Source organism: Archocentrus centrarchus, chromosome 2 (assembly GCF_007364275.1).
Source record: "Archocentrus centrarchus isolate MPI-CPG fArcCen1 chromosome 2, fArcCen1, whole genome shotgun sequence".
NCBI lineage: Eukaryota > Metazoa > Chordata > Actinopteri > Cichliformes > Cichlidae > Archocentrus > Archocentrus centrarchus.
In genome coordinates this window covers 18,240,372-18,254,852 of record NC_044347.1, presented here as the reverse complement: position 1 = coordinate 18,254,852, position 14,481 = coordinate 18,240,372, and the positions used below count along the sequence as shown (strand labels likewise).

General features: G+C 38.8%; 4 non-coding genes across 4 annotated transcripts; 2 read left to right on the top strand and 2 right to left on the bottom strand.

Moving 5' to 3' along the window:
• Nucleotides 1-4,514: 4,514 nt before the first annotated feature.
• LOC115799597 (U5 spliceosomal RNA) lies at nucleotides 4,515-4,626 on the bottom strand. The gene has a single exon (XR_004021606.1). It is a non-coding gene; the product is annotated as a U5 spliceosomal RNA (small nuclear RNA).
• Nucleotides 4,627-6,736: 2,110 nt separating this feature from the next.
• On the bottom strand, nucleotides 6,737-6,850 carry LOC115799590 (U5 spliceosomal RNA). Its single transcript, XR_004021603.1, has one exon. It is a non-coding gene; the product is annotated as a U5 spliceosomal RNA (small nuclear RNA).
• Nucleotides 6,851-8,382: 1,532 nt separating this feature from the next.
• On the top strand, nucleotides 8,383-8,496 carry LOC115799547 (U5 spliceosomal RNA). Its single transcript, XR_004021593.1, has one exon. It is a non-coding gene; the product is annotated as a U5 spliceosomal RNA (small nuclear RNA).
• Nucleotides 8,497-10,450: 1,954 nt separating this feature from the next.
• On the top strand, nucleotides 10,451-10,564 carry LOC115799565 (U5 spliceosomal RNA). Its single transcript, XR_004021596.1, has one exon. It is a non-coding gene; the product is annotated as a U5 spliceosomal RNA (small nuclear RNA).
• Nucleotides 10,565-14,481: the final 3,917 nt, after the last annotated feature.

Sequence of the window (14,481 nt, the reverse complement as noted above, 5' to 3'; positions counted from 1 at the left end):
TTCCAAGTCCCTATTAGTAAATGATTTAATAATTGATCAACGTATTGATTTATTCTGCCTTACAGAAACCTGGTTACAGCAGGATGAATATGTTAGTTTAAATGAATCAACACCCCCGAGTCACAGTAACTGTCAGAATGCTCGAAGCACAGGTCGAGGAGGAGGATTAGCTGCAATCTTCAATTCCAGCTTATTAATTAATCACAGACCCAGACAAAGTTTTCATTCTTTTGAAAGCCTGACTCTTAGTCTTGTCCATCCTAATTGGGAAAATCAAAAACCTGTTTTATTTGTTATTATCTATCGTCCACCTGGTCCCTACTCAGAGTTTCTGTCTGATTTCTCAGACTTTTTATCTGATTTAGTGCTCAGTTCAGATAAAATAATTATAGTGGGTGATTTCAACATCCATGTAGATGCTGAGAATGACAGCCTCAACACTGCATTTAATCTATTGTTAGATTCAATTGGCTTCTCTCAAAATGTAAAGGAGCCCACCCACCACTTTAATCATACTCTGGATCTTGTCCTGACATATGGCATAGAAACTGAAGACTTAACAGTATTCCCTGAAAGCCCCCTCCTGTCTGATCATTTCTTAGTAACATTTACATTTACTTTAATGGATTACACAGCAGTGGGGAATAAGTTTTATTACAGTAGAAATCTTTCTGAAAGTGCTGTAACTAAGTTTAAGGATCTAATTCCTTCATTATTATGCTCTTCAGTGCCAACACAGTACAGAGCATCTACCTAAACTCTGCTCCCAGTGAGGTTGATTATCTCGTCAATAGTTTTACATCCTCACTGCGTATGACTTTGGATACTGTGGCTCCTCTGAAAAGGAAAGCTTCAAATCAGAAGTGCCTGACTCCGTGGTATAATTCACAAACGCACAGCTTAAAGCAGATAACCCGAAAGCTGGAGAGGGAATGGCGTCTCACTAAATTAGAAGATGCTCATTTAGCCTGGAAAAAGAGTTTGTTGCTCTATAAAAAAGCCCTCCGTAAAGCTAGGACATCTTACTACTCATCATTAATTGAAGAAAATAAGAACAACCCCAGGTTTCTTTTCAGCACTGTAGCCAGGCTGACAAAGAGTCAGAGCTCTGTAGAGCCGAGTATTCCTTTCACGTTAACTAGTAGTGACTTCATGGATTTCTTTACAAATAAAATTTTAGACATTCGAGAACAAATTATTCATAACCATCTCAAAGATTATTCTTCATGTTCGGCTGCTTTCAGCACTGCTGGTATTTGTTTAGACTCTTTCGCTCCAGTTGATCTTTCAGAGTTAACTTCAATAGTTACTTCCTCCAAACCAGCAACATGTTTGTTAGATCCCACTCCTACTAGACTGTTCAAAGAAGTCTTTCCAATTATTGATGCTTCAATCTTAAAAATGATCAATCAGTCTTTATTAGTTGGCTATGTACCACAGACCTTCAAGGTGGCTGTAATTAAACCTCTACTTAAAAAGCCATCACTTGACCCAGCTGTCTTAGCTAATTATAGGCCAATCTCCAACCTTCCTTTTCTCTCAAAGATTCTTGAAAGAGTAGTTGTAAAACAGCTAACTGATCATCTGCAGAGGAACGGTTTATTTGAAGAGTTTCAGTCAGGTTTCAGAATTCATCACAGTACAGAAACAGCATTAGTGAAGGTTACAAATGATCTTCTTACAGCCTCTGACAGTGGACTCATCTCTGTGCTTGTCCTGTTGGACCTCAGTGCAGCTTTTGATACTGTTGACCATAACATTTTATTACAGAGATTAGAGCATACTATAGGTATTAAAGGTACTACACTGCAGTGGTTTGAATCATATTTATCTCATAGACTCCAATTTGTTCATGTAAATGGGGAGTCTTCTTCACACACTAAGGTTAATTATGGAGTTCCACAGGGTTCTGTGCTAGGACCAATTTTATTTACATTATACATGCTTCCCTTAGGCAGTATTATTAGAAAGCACTGCATCAATTTTCATTGTTATGCAGATGATACTCAGCTTTACCTATCAATGAAGCCAGATGACACACATCAATTAGTTAAACTGCAGGAATGTCTTAAAGACATTAAGGCCTGGATGACCTCTAATTTCCTGCTTCTAAATTCAGATAAAACTGAAATTCTTGCTCTCGGCCCCACAAATCTTAGAAACATTGTGTCTAACCAGATACTTACTCTGGATGGCATTACTTTGGCCTCCAGTAACACTGTGAGAAATCTTGGAGTCATTTTTGACCAGGATATGTCCTTCAATGCACATATTAAACAAATATAGGACCGCTTTTTTGCATTTGCGCAATATTTCTAAAATTAGAAACATCCTTTCTCAGAGTGATGCTGAAAAGCTCATTCATGCATTTATTACTTCTAGGGTGGATTATTGTAATTCATTATTATCAGGCTGTCCTAAAAGCTTCCTGAAAAGCCTTCAGCTGATCCAAAATGCTGCAGCTAGAGTACTGACAGGGACTAGAAAGAGAGAGCAGATTTATCCCATATTGGCTTCTCTTCATTGGCTCCCTGTTAAATCTAGAATAGAATTTAAAATTCTTCTCCTCACATACAAGGTCTTGAATAATCAGGCCCCATCTTATCTCAAAGACCTCATAGTACCATATCACCCCAACAGAGCACTTCGCTCTCAGACTGCTGGCTTACTTGTGGTTCCTAGGATACTTAAGAGTAGAATGGGAGGCAGAGCCTTCAGCTTTCAGGCGCCTCTTCTGTGGAACCAGCTTCCAGCTTGGATTCGGGAGACAGACACCCTCTCTATTTTTAAGATTAGGCTTAAAGCTTTCCTTTATGATAAAGCTTATAGTTAGGGCTGGATCAGGTGACCCTGAACCATCCCTTAGTTATGCTGCTATAGGCCTAGTCTGCTGGGGGGTTCACATAATGCACTGTTTCTCATTCACCTTATTTACTTTGTTTATACTCCACTCTGCTTTTAATCATTAATTGATATTAATCTCTGGCTCTCTTCCACAGCATGTCTTTCTCTCCCCTCAGCCCAACCGGTCGCGGCAGATGACTGCCCCTCCCTGAGCCTGGTTCTGCTGGAGGTTTCTTCCTGTTAAAAGGGAGTTTTTCCTTTCCACTGTCACCAAGTGCTGCTCATAGGGGGTCGTTTTGACTGTTGGGTTTTCTCTGTATTATTGTAGGGTCTTTACCTGCAATACAAAGCGCCTTGAGGCGACAGTTTGTTGTGATTTGGCGCTATATAAATAAAATTGAATTGAATTGAATTGAATTGAATTAAAACCAAAACTATATTAATTGTTAAAGCAGCTAAATAGAAACAAAGAATGCAAAATGTGCAACAGGTTTGAGTTGAATATAAAATACAATACAGATATAAACAGCAAAAATGCAGCGTGCAAATTAGAATATAGACTAAGAATTACATATTTTAATAGTTATACAAACAATGACAAGCAAGGTGACAAAAAATGTCCAAATCACAAGAGCTAAGAAAAGATAAGAAATCCCTTTTTCAGTCCCATGATGGGGAATTTCAGTGTAGTAGCGGCAAAGCTGCAGCACAGAGCACAAACAATAACTAAGATACAAAAATATAAAAAATAGAAAGTATCAGAAAGTTGAAGTCGAATGATATAAAAAATATGTATCGGTATAAATAATATTGTACATAATAGAGGACTGAATATAGTATATGAAGATTGTTTCATAAATTTCACAACAGCATGTGCATGAAATCAGCCACACAATGAACACCGATGTCTTTATTTATTTACTGGAATATTAAAGCGTAATTTATGGTGTCTGTGTGCACGTTTCAGTTTGGACAGCGAGCGGAAAGACTTACAGTTAATGATTCAGAGTCAGACTGGAGAAGTACGTGAGTACATGCGAGGTGTACGAAGTTCATAGTAACAGATATTACTCGTCTTCCTTACAGTACCATTATCATAATAAGGAGAGTAGACAGGCAACGAGTACTGTTTCTATTTTAAAGAAAATTGAATACACATGCACGGACAGCCTGATACACACAGCCTAAGTTACACATACACACGTGGTTTTGAGACACTTTTCACGCTGCCATCTTTGTGGACTTGCACTTACCAAATAGAGACGCCCTGGAGAGTTAAAGTATTAGCCTCTTTCTGACAGATCTGTGTGTTTGTAGGAAATCAAGCACATAAACTGTATTGTGTGTTCTCCAGTATTTTAAACAAGACAGAAAGAAGCTGTTTTATCCTTTCATCTGTTTTCAAGGCTCAAATGTAAAACATGGTCCTGCTTTGCTGCTTTCTTTGATCAGATTTATTTGGGCTGCACAGAATGAACGGAAAAATTTGTGTTACATGCAGAGCAGGGAACACTGAACTTTCTGTGTCAGTGGGTTTTGGGCTTGACCTTAGATTATTTGGAGGTCTTTTACACCTCGAACTCTGTGATTAGACTTATGCTTAAACTTATCTTTTCCCCTTGATTGTAAACATATTGTAAAGCTTTTTATTTTTTTACAGATTCATAGAAAACCCTACAACTGTAAGGCATCAAAAAATTGTGATATACTCTTGTTGTTCCTCTCCACGGAAATCTTTAGTAAAAGGCGAAAGATTTATACGAGATGAAGAGAAACAAGAACGCTGCCGGAGAAAGGTTGGAGTGGGAGGAGGCATTTCTCGCGCTGCTGTGATCACTTACGGTTTACATGAAACAAACTGCTGACTTCATCTCTGATACACACATACAAACATTTTACTACAAATACCTCCAACACATGCGCACAAAGTTGTTGAGTGAGAGATTAATGTGAAGTAATTTTTTTTTTTAAAAACGCTTTATGCGCGCTAGGCATTGTGGGAATGTTGACCCCCCCCCTTCGTTAATCTTTTCGTGCAAATGCTCGCGAGCCCCAGTTTTATTAAATTGCGTTTATAGTTTATAGTTTCTAAATAGATATAAATAGATGCAAAAAGGGACAGGCAACAACTACTGTTTCTATTTTAAAGTCATAAATCACCATTATGTATTGATTAATAATCGACTCTTACTATATTCTGATAATATTCACAAATATTTGTTATCTTGGGCTTTTTAGCAAAGTTTTTAAGTGCTTATATGAACAGTTTACCCTGAACTGCAGAAGTGTGGAGCTGCGCTGTCGGACAAACATCTGAATGAATGAAGTTTGAATGAAATGTTTCACATTATGTTATCTTCGTTCTCATTTCTGGAGTCTTTGACAAAGGTGAGAACAAACTGCATGTTAATGACAGCATGTGATTTAGATCTTTATATAGAGCTGAAGGTAATTGTTTAAATGACCTTCACATGGACACGACTCCTCTCAGCTGTGGTGCTGAGAGAGATCACCAAGGTGAGCTGTCCTTTTAGATAGTGTATTGATACAGGTTCAACCACAGACAGTATAAAATCAGAGTGTTTGTGGAGCTGAGTTTTTAAGTGGGGATTAATGGCTGTCAGGAACTCGAGGGTGCAGGAGCTCCACCTTATTACACCTTATTACATTTTTTTGTGGGTGGAGGAACCTCCCATCTAATGCTGCAGATTGCGTTTTGGTCTTGTACCATCACCCTAGCCCAGTAGGTGGGAATACAGGTAATACACCAAATAAGAAGGGCAGCATGCACTGAACTTGTCATGTGTCAGCGTCCTGATAGCATAACCATTAGTCACCATCCATTCCAGGACTCTGGTTGTAGCTGGGTGGGTACTTTGTAATCACATTTTACTCTGTAAACATCAATGCCTGATGATTCAGAGAGTCTAAAAAGCTCTACCAGGATCACTGAATGCTGAGGAGAAAAGAACAGTCTTCACCACGCAGGAGGTCCTGTCCTTCATGAAGCCCTGCAGAGATTTACAGAAGGATTAATTACGAAGTGAAGTTGGTCTCAACAAGTTGTTCTCCTTCTGCCTGTATACAAAAGGAGAGCAGACAGGCAACAAGTACTGTTTATGTTTTAAAGTCATAATTCAAATGCATGTGATGTGTGCAGATTTACAAAGGTGTGCAGGAATTAGTGTCTGAATTTTGAGGTCTCACAAATGCTTGCTCCAATCCACACAAACACAGAGCAATCTGACCACATGTAAAACTTGAATACACATGCACGGACAGCCTGATACACACAGCCTAAGTTACACGTGCACATGTGGTTTTGAGACACTTTTCACGCTGCCATCTTTGTGGACTTGCACTTACCAAATAGAGACGCCCTGGAGAGTTAAAGTATTAGCCTCTTTCTGACAGATCTGCGTGTGATTGTCGGAAATCAAGTTGTTTCATCTACTCAAGGCATTTTGTAGAGGGTATAGCAGCTGTGGCCGTTAATTGACTTGAAATGACGACTTCGACTTTTTTTTCTCATAATTTTGACTTCATTCCCAAAATGCACGATTTATATATTTTTTTGCAACGTGGCCTTAAAACTCCGTCGTACGTCCCCGAAGCTGCAGGTTTAATGCTTAAAGAATTAAGCATTCTTTGTTTCTATTTAGCTGCTTTAACAATTAATATAGATTTGGTTTTAAGTTTTAGTTGCTTTGAAATTTTCCAATTTTGTTTAGTTTGTTATTGCTGATGTTTAAATCTTGTATTTTGGTGAGCAAAGTTTTAATAAAAAAAAAGTGTGATTTAATTTTTTTTGAGACTTCACTCAATATTACGACTTCACACTATATGAATAAACAGCATTTAAATGTTATTTTTTTTTTGCACATATACTGAAAGCCCTACAATTGTAAAGCATCAAAAAATTGTGATATACTCTTGTTGTTCCTCTCCACGGAAATCTTTAGTAAAAGGCGAAAGATTTATACGAGATGAAGAGAAACAAGAGCGCTGCCGGAGAAAGGTTGGAGTGGGAGGAGGCATTTCTCGCGCTGCTGTGATCACTTACGGTTTACATGAAACAAACTGCTGACTTCATCTCTGATACACACATACAAACATTTTACTACAAATACCTCCAACACATGCGTACAAAATTGTTGAGTGAGAGATTAATGTGAAGTAATTTAAAAAAAAAAAAGCGCTTTATGCGCGCTAAGCATTGTGGGAATGTGGAGACCCCCCCCCCCCCCCCCCAACAAGCACACACACACACACACACACACACACACACATACACACACACACACACACACAGAGAGAGACTTTGTTAATCTTCTCGTGAAAATGTTCGCGATCAACTTTCAATAAACTGCTTAACAGAGAGTCTATAAACGGAGCTGCTCCGCTCATGAGGCAGGACAACATGAACGGGGCTCTGCAGCCCACAAATCTAACAGATCAGGCAGTTAAACTAAAAAGTATTTCACTTCGCTTATCCAGCATCCAGATTTAAGCCGTTCCGTTTTTAGTTTAGTTATTTGTTCTTACTCATCCTTTTCATTTTTTCTCTGTATTGAGCTGCTGTAATGCACAAATTTCCCCGTCGTGGGATTATTAAAGTTTTATCTTATCTTATCTTATCTTATCTTATCTTATCTTGGACAGCGAGTGGAGAGCATTTTTCACCCACCGCAGTCCTCCAAAATCCCAGCGGGACGACGACGTGTGTGTTGGTCGAGAGCCGGAAGAGAGAAGGGATTAAATCACCTGCAGTTTCAGTCTTTTCTCGAGGAAACACTTTCTGAATTTGGTGACGTGTCTCATCACACAGAGGAGCGAACAGATTCAGCAGCTCTCAACATGATGAAGCTTCTTTAAGCATTAAACCTGCAGCTTCAGGGACGTACGACGGAGTTTTAAGGCCACGTTGCAAAAAAATATATAAATCGTGCATTTTGGGAATGAAGTCAAAATTATGAGAAAAAAAAGTCGAAGTCGTCATTTCAAGTCAATTAACGGCCACAGCTGCTATACCCTCTACAAAATGCCTTGAGTAGATGAAACAACTTGATTTCCTACAAACACGCAGATCTGTCAGAAAGAGGCTAATACTTTAACTCTCCAGGGCGTCTCTATTTGGTAAGTGCAAGTCCACAAAGATGGCAGCGTGAAAAGTGTCTCAAAACCACGTGTGCACGTGTAACTTAGGCTGTGTGCATCAGGCTGTCCCATTTCCCCGAGAAGATTAACAAAGTCTGTGTGCGTGTGTGTGTGTGTGTGTGTGTGTGTGTGTGTGTGTGTGTGTTGGGGGGGAGGGGTCTCCACATTCCCACAATGCCTAGCGCGCATCAAGCGGTTTAAAGAAAAGTACTTCACATTAATCTCTTACACAGCAACTTTGTGCGCATGTGTTGGAGGTATTTGTAGTAAAATGTTTGTATGTGTGTATCAGAGATGAAGTCAGCAGTTTGTTTCATGTAAACCGTAAGTGATCACAGCAGCGCGAGAAATGCCTCCTCCCACTCCAACCTTTCTCCGGCAGCGCTCTTGTTTCTCTTCATCTCGTATAAATCTTTCGCCTTTTACTAAAGATTTCCGTGGAGAGGAACAACAAGAGTATATCACAATTTTTTGATGCCTTACAATTGTAGGGCTTACTATGAATGTGTAAAAAAATAAAAAGTTTTGCAAAATGTTAACAATCAAGGGGGAAAGATAAGTTTAAGCATAAATCTAATCACAGGGTTCGAGGTGTAAAAGACCTCCAAATAGTCTAAGTTCAAGCCCAAAACCCACTGACACAGAAAGTTCAGTGTTTCCTGCTCTATATAAATCGTGCATTTTGGGAATGAAGTCAAAATTATGAGAAAAAAAGTCGAAGTCGTCATTTCAAGTTAATTAACGGCCACAGCTGCTATACCCTCTACAAAATGCCTTGAGTAGATGAAACAACTTGATTTCCGACAATCACACGCAGATCTGTCAGAAAGAGGCTAATACTTTAACTCTCCAGGGCGTCTCTATTTGGTAAGTGCAAGTCCACAAAGATGGCAGCGTGAAAAGTGTCTCAAAACCACGTGTGTATGTGTAACTTAGGCTGTGTGTATCAGGCTGTCCGTGCATGTGTATTCAAGTTTTACATGTGGTCAGATTGCTCTGTGTTTGTGTGGATTGGAGCAAGCATTTGTGAGACCTCAAAATTCAGACACTAATTCCTGCACACCTTTGTAAATCTGCACACATCACATGCATTTGAATTATGACTTTAAAACATAAACAGTACTTGTTGCCTGTCTGCTCTCCTTTTGTATACAGGCAGAAGGAGAACAACTTCTTGAGACCAACTTCACTTCGTAATTAATCCTTCTGTAAATCTCTGCAGGGCTTCATGAAGGACAGGACCTCCTGCGTGGTGAAGACTGTTCTTTTCTCCTCAGCATTCAGTGATCCTGGTAGAGCTTTTTAGACTCTCTGAATCATCAGGCATTGATGTTTACAGAGTAAAATGTGATTACAAAGTACCCACCCAGCTACAACCAGAGTCCTGGAATGGATGGTGACTAATGGTTATGCTATCAGGAAGCTGACACATGACAAGTTCAGTGCATGCTGCCCTTCTTATTTGGTGTATTACCTGTATTCCCACCTACTGGGCTAGGGTGATGGTACGAGACCAAAACGCAATCTGCAGCATTAGATGGGAGGTTCCTCCACCCACAAAAAAATGTAATAAGGTGTAATAAGGTGGAGCTCCTGCACCCTCGAGTTCCTGACAGCCATTAATCCCCACTTAAAAACTCAGCTCCACAAACACTCTGATTTTATACTGTCTGTGGTTGAACCTGTATCAATACACTATCTAAAAGGACAGCTCACCTTGGTGATCTCTCTCAGCACCACAGCTGAGAGGAGTCGTGTCCATGTGAAGGTCATTTAAACAATTACCTTCAGCTCTATATAAAGATCTAAATCACATGCTGTCATTAACATGCAGTTTGTTCTCACCTTTGTCAAAGACTCCAGAAATGAGAACGAAGATAACATAATGTGAACCATTTCATTCAAACTTCATTCATTCAGATGTTTGTCCGACAGCGCAGCTCCACACTTCTGCAGTTCAGGGAAAACTGTTCATATAAGCACTTAAAAACTTTGCTAAAAAGCCCAAGATAACAAATATTTGTGAATATTATCAGAATATAGTAAGAGTCGATTACTAATCAATACATAATGGTGATTTATGACTTTAAAATAGAAACAGTAGTTGTTGCCTGTGCCTTTTTGCCTCTATTTATATCTATTTAGAAACTATAAACTATAAAAGCAATTTAATAAAACTGGGGCTCGCGAGCATTTTAACGAGAAGATTAACAGAGGGGGGGTCAACATTCCCACAATGCTTAGCGCGCATAAAGCGTTTTTTTTTTTTTTTAAATTACTTCACATTAATCTCTCACTCAACAACTTTGTGCGCATGTGTTGGAGGTATTTGTAGTAAAATGTTTGTATGTGTGTATCAGAGATGAAGTCAGCAGTTTGTTTCATGTAAACCGTAAGTGATCACAGCAGCGCGAGAAATGCCTCCTCCCACTCCAACCTTTCTCCGGCAGCGCTCTTGTTTCTCTTCATCTCGTATAAATCTTTCGCCTTTTACTAAAGATTTCCGTGGAGAGGAACAACAAGAGTATATCACAATTTTTTGATGCCTTACAATTGTAGGGCTTTCAATATATGTGCAAAAAAATAAATAAATAAAATTTAAATGCTATTTAAGCATACAGTGTGAAGCTGTAATATTGAGTGAAGTCCCAGCAAAAATTAACTCACACATTTTTTTTCATTAAAAATTAGCTCACCAAAAAAAAAATATTCAAAAATCAGCACAATTGATGAATATAATATTTAAGTTGTGTTAATAAATGTGCAATATAAATCAGAGAGACTCTAAATACAAACTTGTGCATCATGGTGTAAGTCTGTGCACAAGATCCAGATAAATCATCAGATATTACAACAAAGATTTTTCCTTCAGGGCAATTTGTGGAAGGTGTTGATTAAAATTGGTGTTACTGCTGTAAAACAAAACTGATCAAACTTTCTTATTGTTCATAATTTACCAAGACCATTGGAGGTTGGTCAGGTTTAAGATTATATTTTCTAAATGATTGATATTTAACTTCCTGCATCTGGACAGTCAGGTTGTTTAGTTTTTGGACCTCAAACACTCGCACATCACTTGTTTATTCTGTTGTATTAAAGTGTTTCAGCTCACTGTAACAGCAGCAAAGAGTTTTATGTTTGCAGATCAACTCGGTGCATGAAAGTGAAAGTTGTGAGGCAGTTCCAGTACCCAGAGAATGGGGACATTATGTGGTGTTAGTTTTTGTAAGGTAAAGTATTTTATATCACTTAAAGGGTTGAATTTCTTTCAGGATCATGCTTTCACTGTTTTCTTTTTATTGGCACCGTGGAGGATATTTAACTAACTGTGGCGACGCCTGGATTTGAAGTCCAGAATTGTTTCACAGACATTTTAAGAGATGATTCCATTTTAAGCTGTTTTGTTTTGTTTTGTTTTCTGTGTTGAGAATCATTTTTAAAAGCTGAGCGATTCTCTTTATTGACTCTTGATATTCTGTGTTTTGGTTTTTAAAGTTATTTGCTGTCAAACTTCAACATACCTGGTTTAATGTTAGAGTTTCACTCAGGACGCTGCTTAGTTTAGTTTTGTTTGGTGGTGATCTGATTTCAGTGACACACAGTTTAAGACCCACTCTTTAGGTCTAGCTGTGATACAAACGCAGCACAGTGTGCTGGCAGCAGTGGGAGAAGATGCTCATTTCAGCTTCTGTAATCTAAAGACGTCCTTCAAGTCAAAGAGAATAAACTGTTACTAGATGAAGAGAAAAAATAGCTTCTTTCCACAAAACCAAAAAAAAGGTCAAAAGTGAATCCTGACTTTAGAGAAACTGAGTTTAAATAAGTTGAACTGCAGAAGACCTCCATGGACATTATGAAGGTGATGAGCAGGATGAAGGCTGCTATCACTGCTTCACACCTCTGAAGCCTCTGACTACGAGAAGCTCCGTTTCTCCTACAAAGTAAAGACTGAATATTTACTGTTTTTATCTCTTTTTTTTTCTGAGGTGCATCATTTTCAGTTTAACAAGCAGTGATGGAAACTGAAAACTTACATGTCATGATTATGAATGGTGTATCCTGTGCTTGCAAATCAAAAATTCCCACAAAGTTTCCCTCATGTTGTGTTGTTCAGTCTTCATCCTTTGCAGATAAACATGTTCTTCTCACAGGACTTAAATCCTCCAAATGAATCTAAATTTCAGTGTTCATCAGCAGTGATTATGTGACTTTGTTTGGTATTTGTTGAAAATTCTCCAGTGCAGATAAAGGCAAAACCATAACTAAAACTAATCAGCAGGTATAAGATATCTGCTGATCAATAATCAAATATTACAGTAAACATTTGTTCTTCCTCATTATTGGTGGAAAATGCTGATCAAAAGTATTATTCTCCTGTTTCGTTTAGCAGCAGTTGATTTGTTGTGGGTACGTTAAACAGTTTCATTTGTAATATCGGTTCACTTTCACTTCTCTTAGAGTTCAATCTTTATGTTTACTGATGTAAACAGTGTTGATCAGCGGTGGCAGACTGAACGTGGGAGCACCGGGACCTTTACCGGTGATTTAAGGGTCATTTTTGCCTGCAGTGAATTTGAGCAGTGATGATAAAAGCAGGAATGGGTGTCATCTACTCATCATCTAGACTGCATGCTGCCACCACAGAGGGTGCGACCTGAAGGTGAACATTGATGCGTGCAGGAAGAGGGTGGATGTGAGTAAGTAAACCAACCAAGAGCCATCTACAAGGATGATATTTATACAGGAGACTACAAGGGAGAATGGGGTGACAGGTACCAGGCTACAGCAACAGCAATAAAGACAGTGAATGGTCACGGGAATGGGAGGGCACACTCCAGAACATGGGGAGCTTCCCGGTGGCCTCCAGGGAGTATTTACACCTTCATTTATTACTGTAACATGGTGCAGCCTTGTCTTTGTTTTCAATATTAAATAATGAACAGATCAATATCCCTGATGTTTAACTGACTTGATGCTGCACTCTGATTAAAAAGTGTTCCTTAATTTTTCAAGCAGTGTATGATTGAAGTGTAAAATATCTGTGAAAAAGTTTCAGAGTGTGCGCCGTTAATTCAAAATGTTTTGTAATCTTTACTTCAAAGGCTGATTGTTGCTAAAACTCAAAAAATAAATTGCTTGAATTCATTTTCTGAATTACTTGGAGCTCAGTCTATACAGCTATACGGGTTTAATTAAAAGCATTTTTTTTTAAATATATATGCAGGCAAAGGCTTACCTACTGTACAGCCTTCAATGATGAAGGCTGTACAGTAGGTGGCGTTAAGCGTCAAATAGTTGTCAACCACCATTAAATGAACAGGGAGAAGAAGTTCAGTTTGAATCTGCTGGTGCTACGGTATGGACGCACGATGCAACATCTTAGACTTATTATCGCTGTTTTTATTTCTGGAATCTTTGACAAAGGTGAGAAAAAACTGTGTTAACACAACGACATATGTGTATGTGACAATGCGCGAGTTAGGCTTTTTATACAGAGATGGGAAATGTGTTTTCATTTTTTCCTCCAGTATGCGACTCCTTTCAGAAGCAGAGAATGATCATCGAGGTGAACCAGCAGTTTAGATACTGCAGCGGTGCAGCTGAGTGTTTAAGAGGGAGGCAGATCTGTTTATGTAGACCGACCGGAGCGCATCGATCACTTTGACATGTGGGTTTCTAAGGCCGTGTACCCACAGTGGCAAACTCACACTCTGAGTCCGTGACAAGTTAGCAAAAATGATCAAATATTTGATTGACTTTAAGAACAGACAGCAAAGTGTGCTCTCTGCTCAGGTCCGCTCCTCCCTCACATTCAACAACCAGCACCGGTAGAAGTCTGCAGCTACCACAGATCTGCTCTCAGATCTGCCCCAGCTGAGCGGTTAGAGGGCGGAGCCCAAAGGACGAAGGCGTAATCTGATTGGTTACTTTCAAAGCAGCGACACAACAAGTTTACCCTGAGTCACTGTTACAGCAGCGCAGTTTAAGACCGTATTTGTTTTGAATATAAAGTTTGCGGAAGCTGTGCAGCAGTGGAAGTTACTGAGAGCTCTGTGTTACTTTAACGTTGATGAAATCTTATAAAAAGCAGAAGATCGTAAAGCAGCTTCTGAAGCGCTCCCATCCACTGCAGTGTGTGCAGTTACATGTTTGCTGCAGCCTGGACATGAAATTATTTGATTGTGTTTTATCTCTTTGGAGATAAATATAATCCAAACATGATGACAGAGCAGAACTGAACCTAATGAGGAGCGCATTGATGACGTATTACACTTCAGTAGCTTATGGCAAAACTACTTTAATACTAATAAACACAGTTGATGTATTGGACATACTTAATTATTGTATATCAATCATATTTATAGTAAACTTTTATGATGTCACTGAATTTAAGTTTTAATTTTTAGACACAATATTGATACAGTGATCACTACTGCAAATTCTGACTTTGAATTTTGGTAGAAAACTGTAAAAAAAATG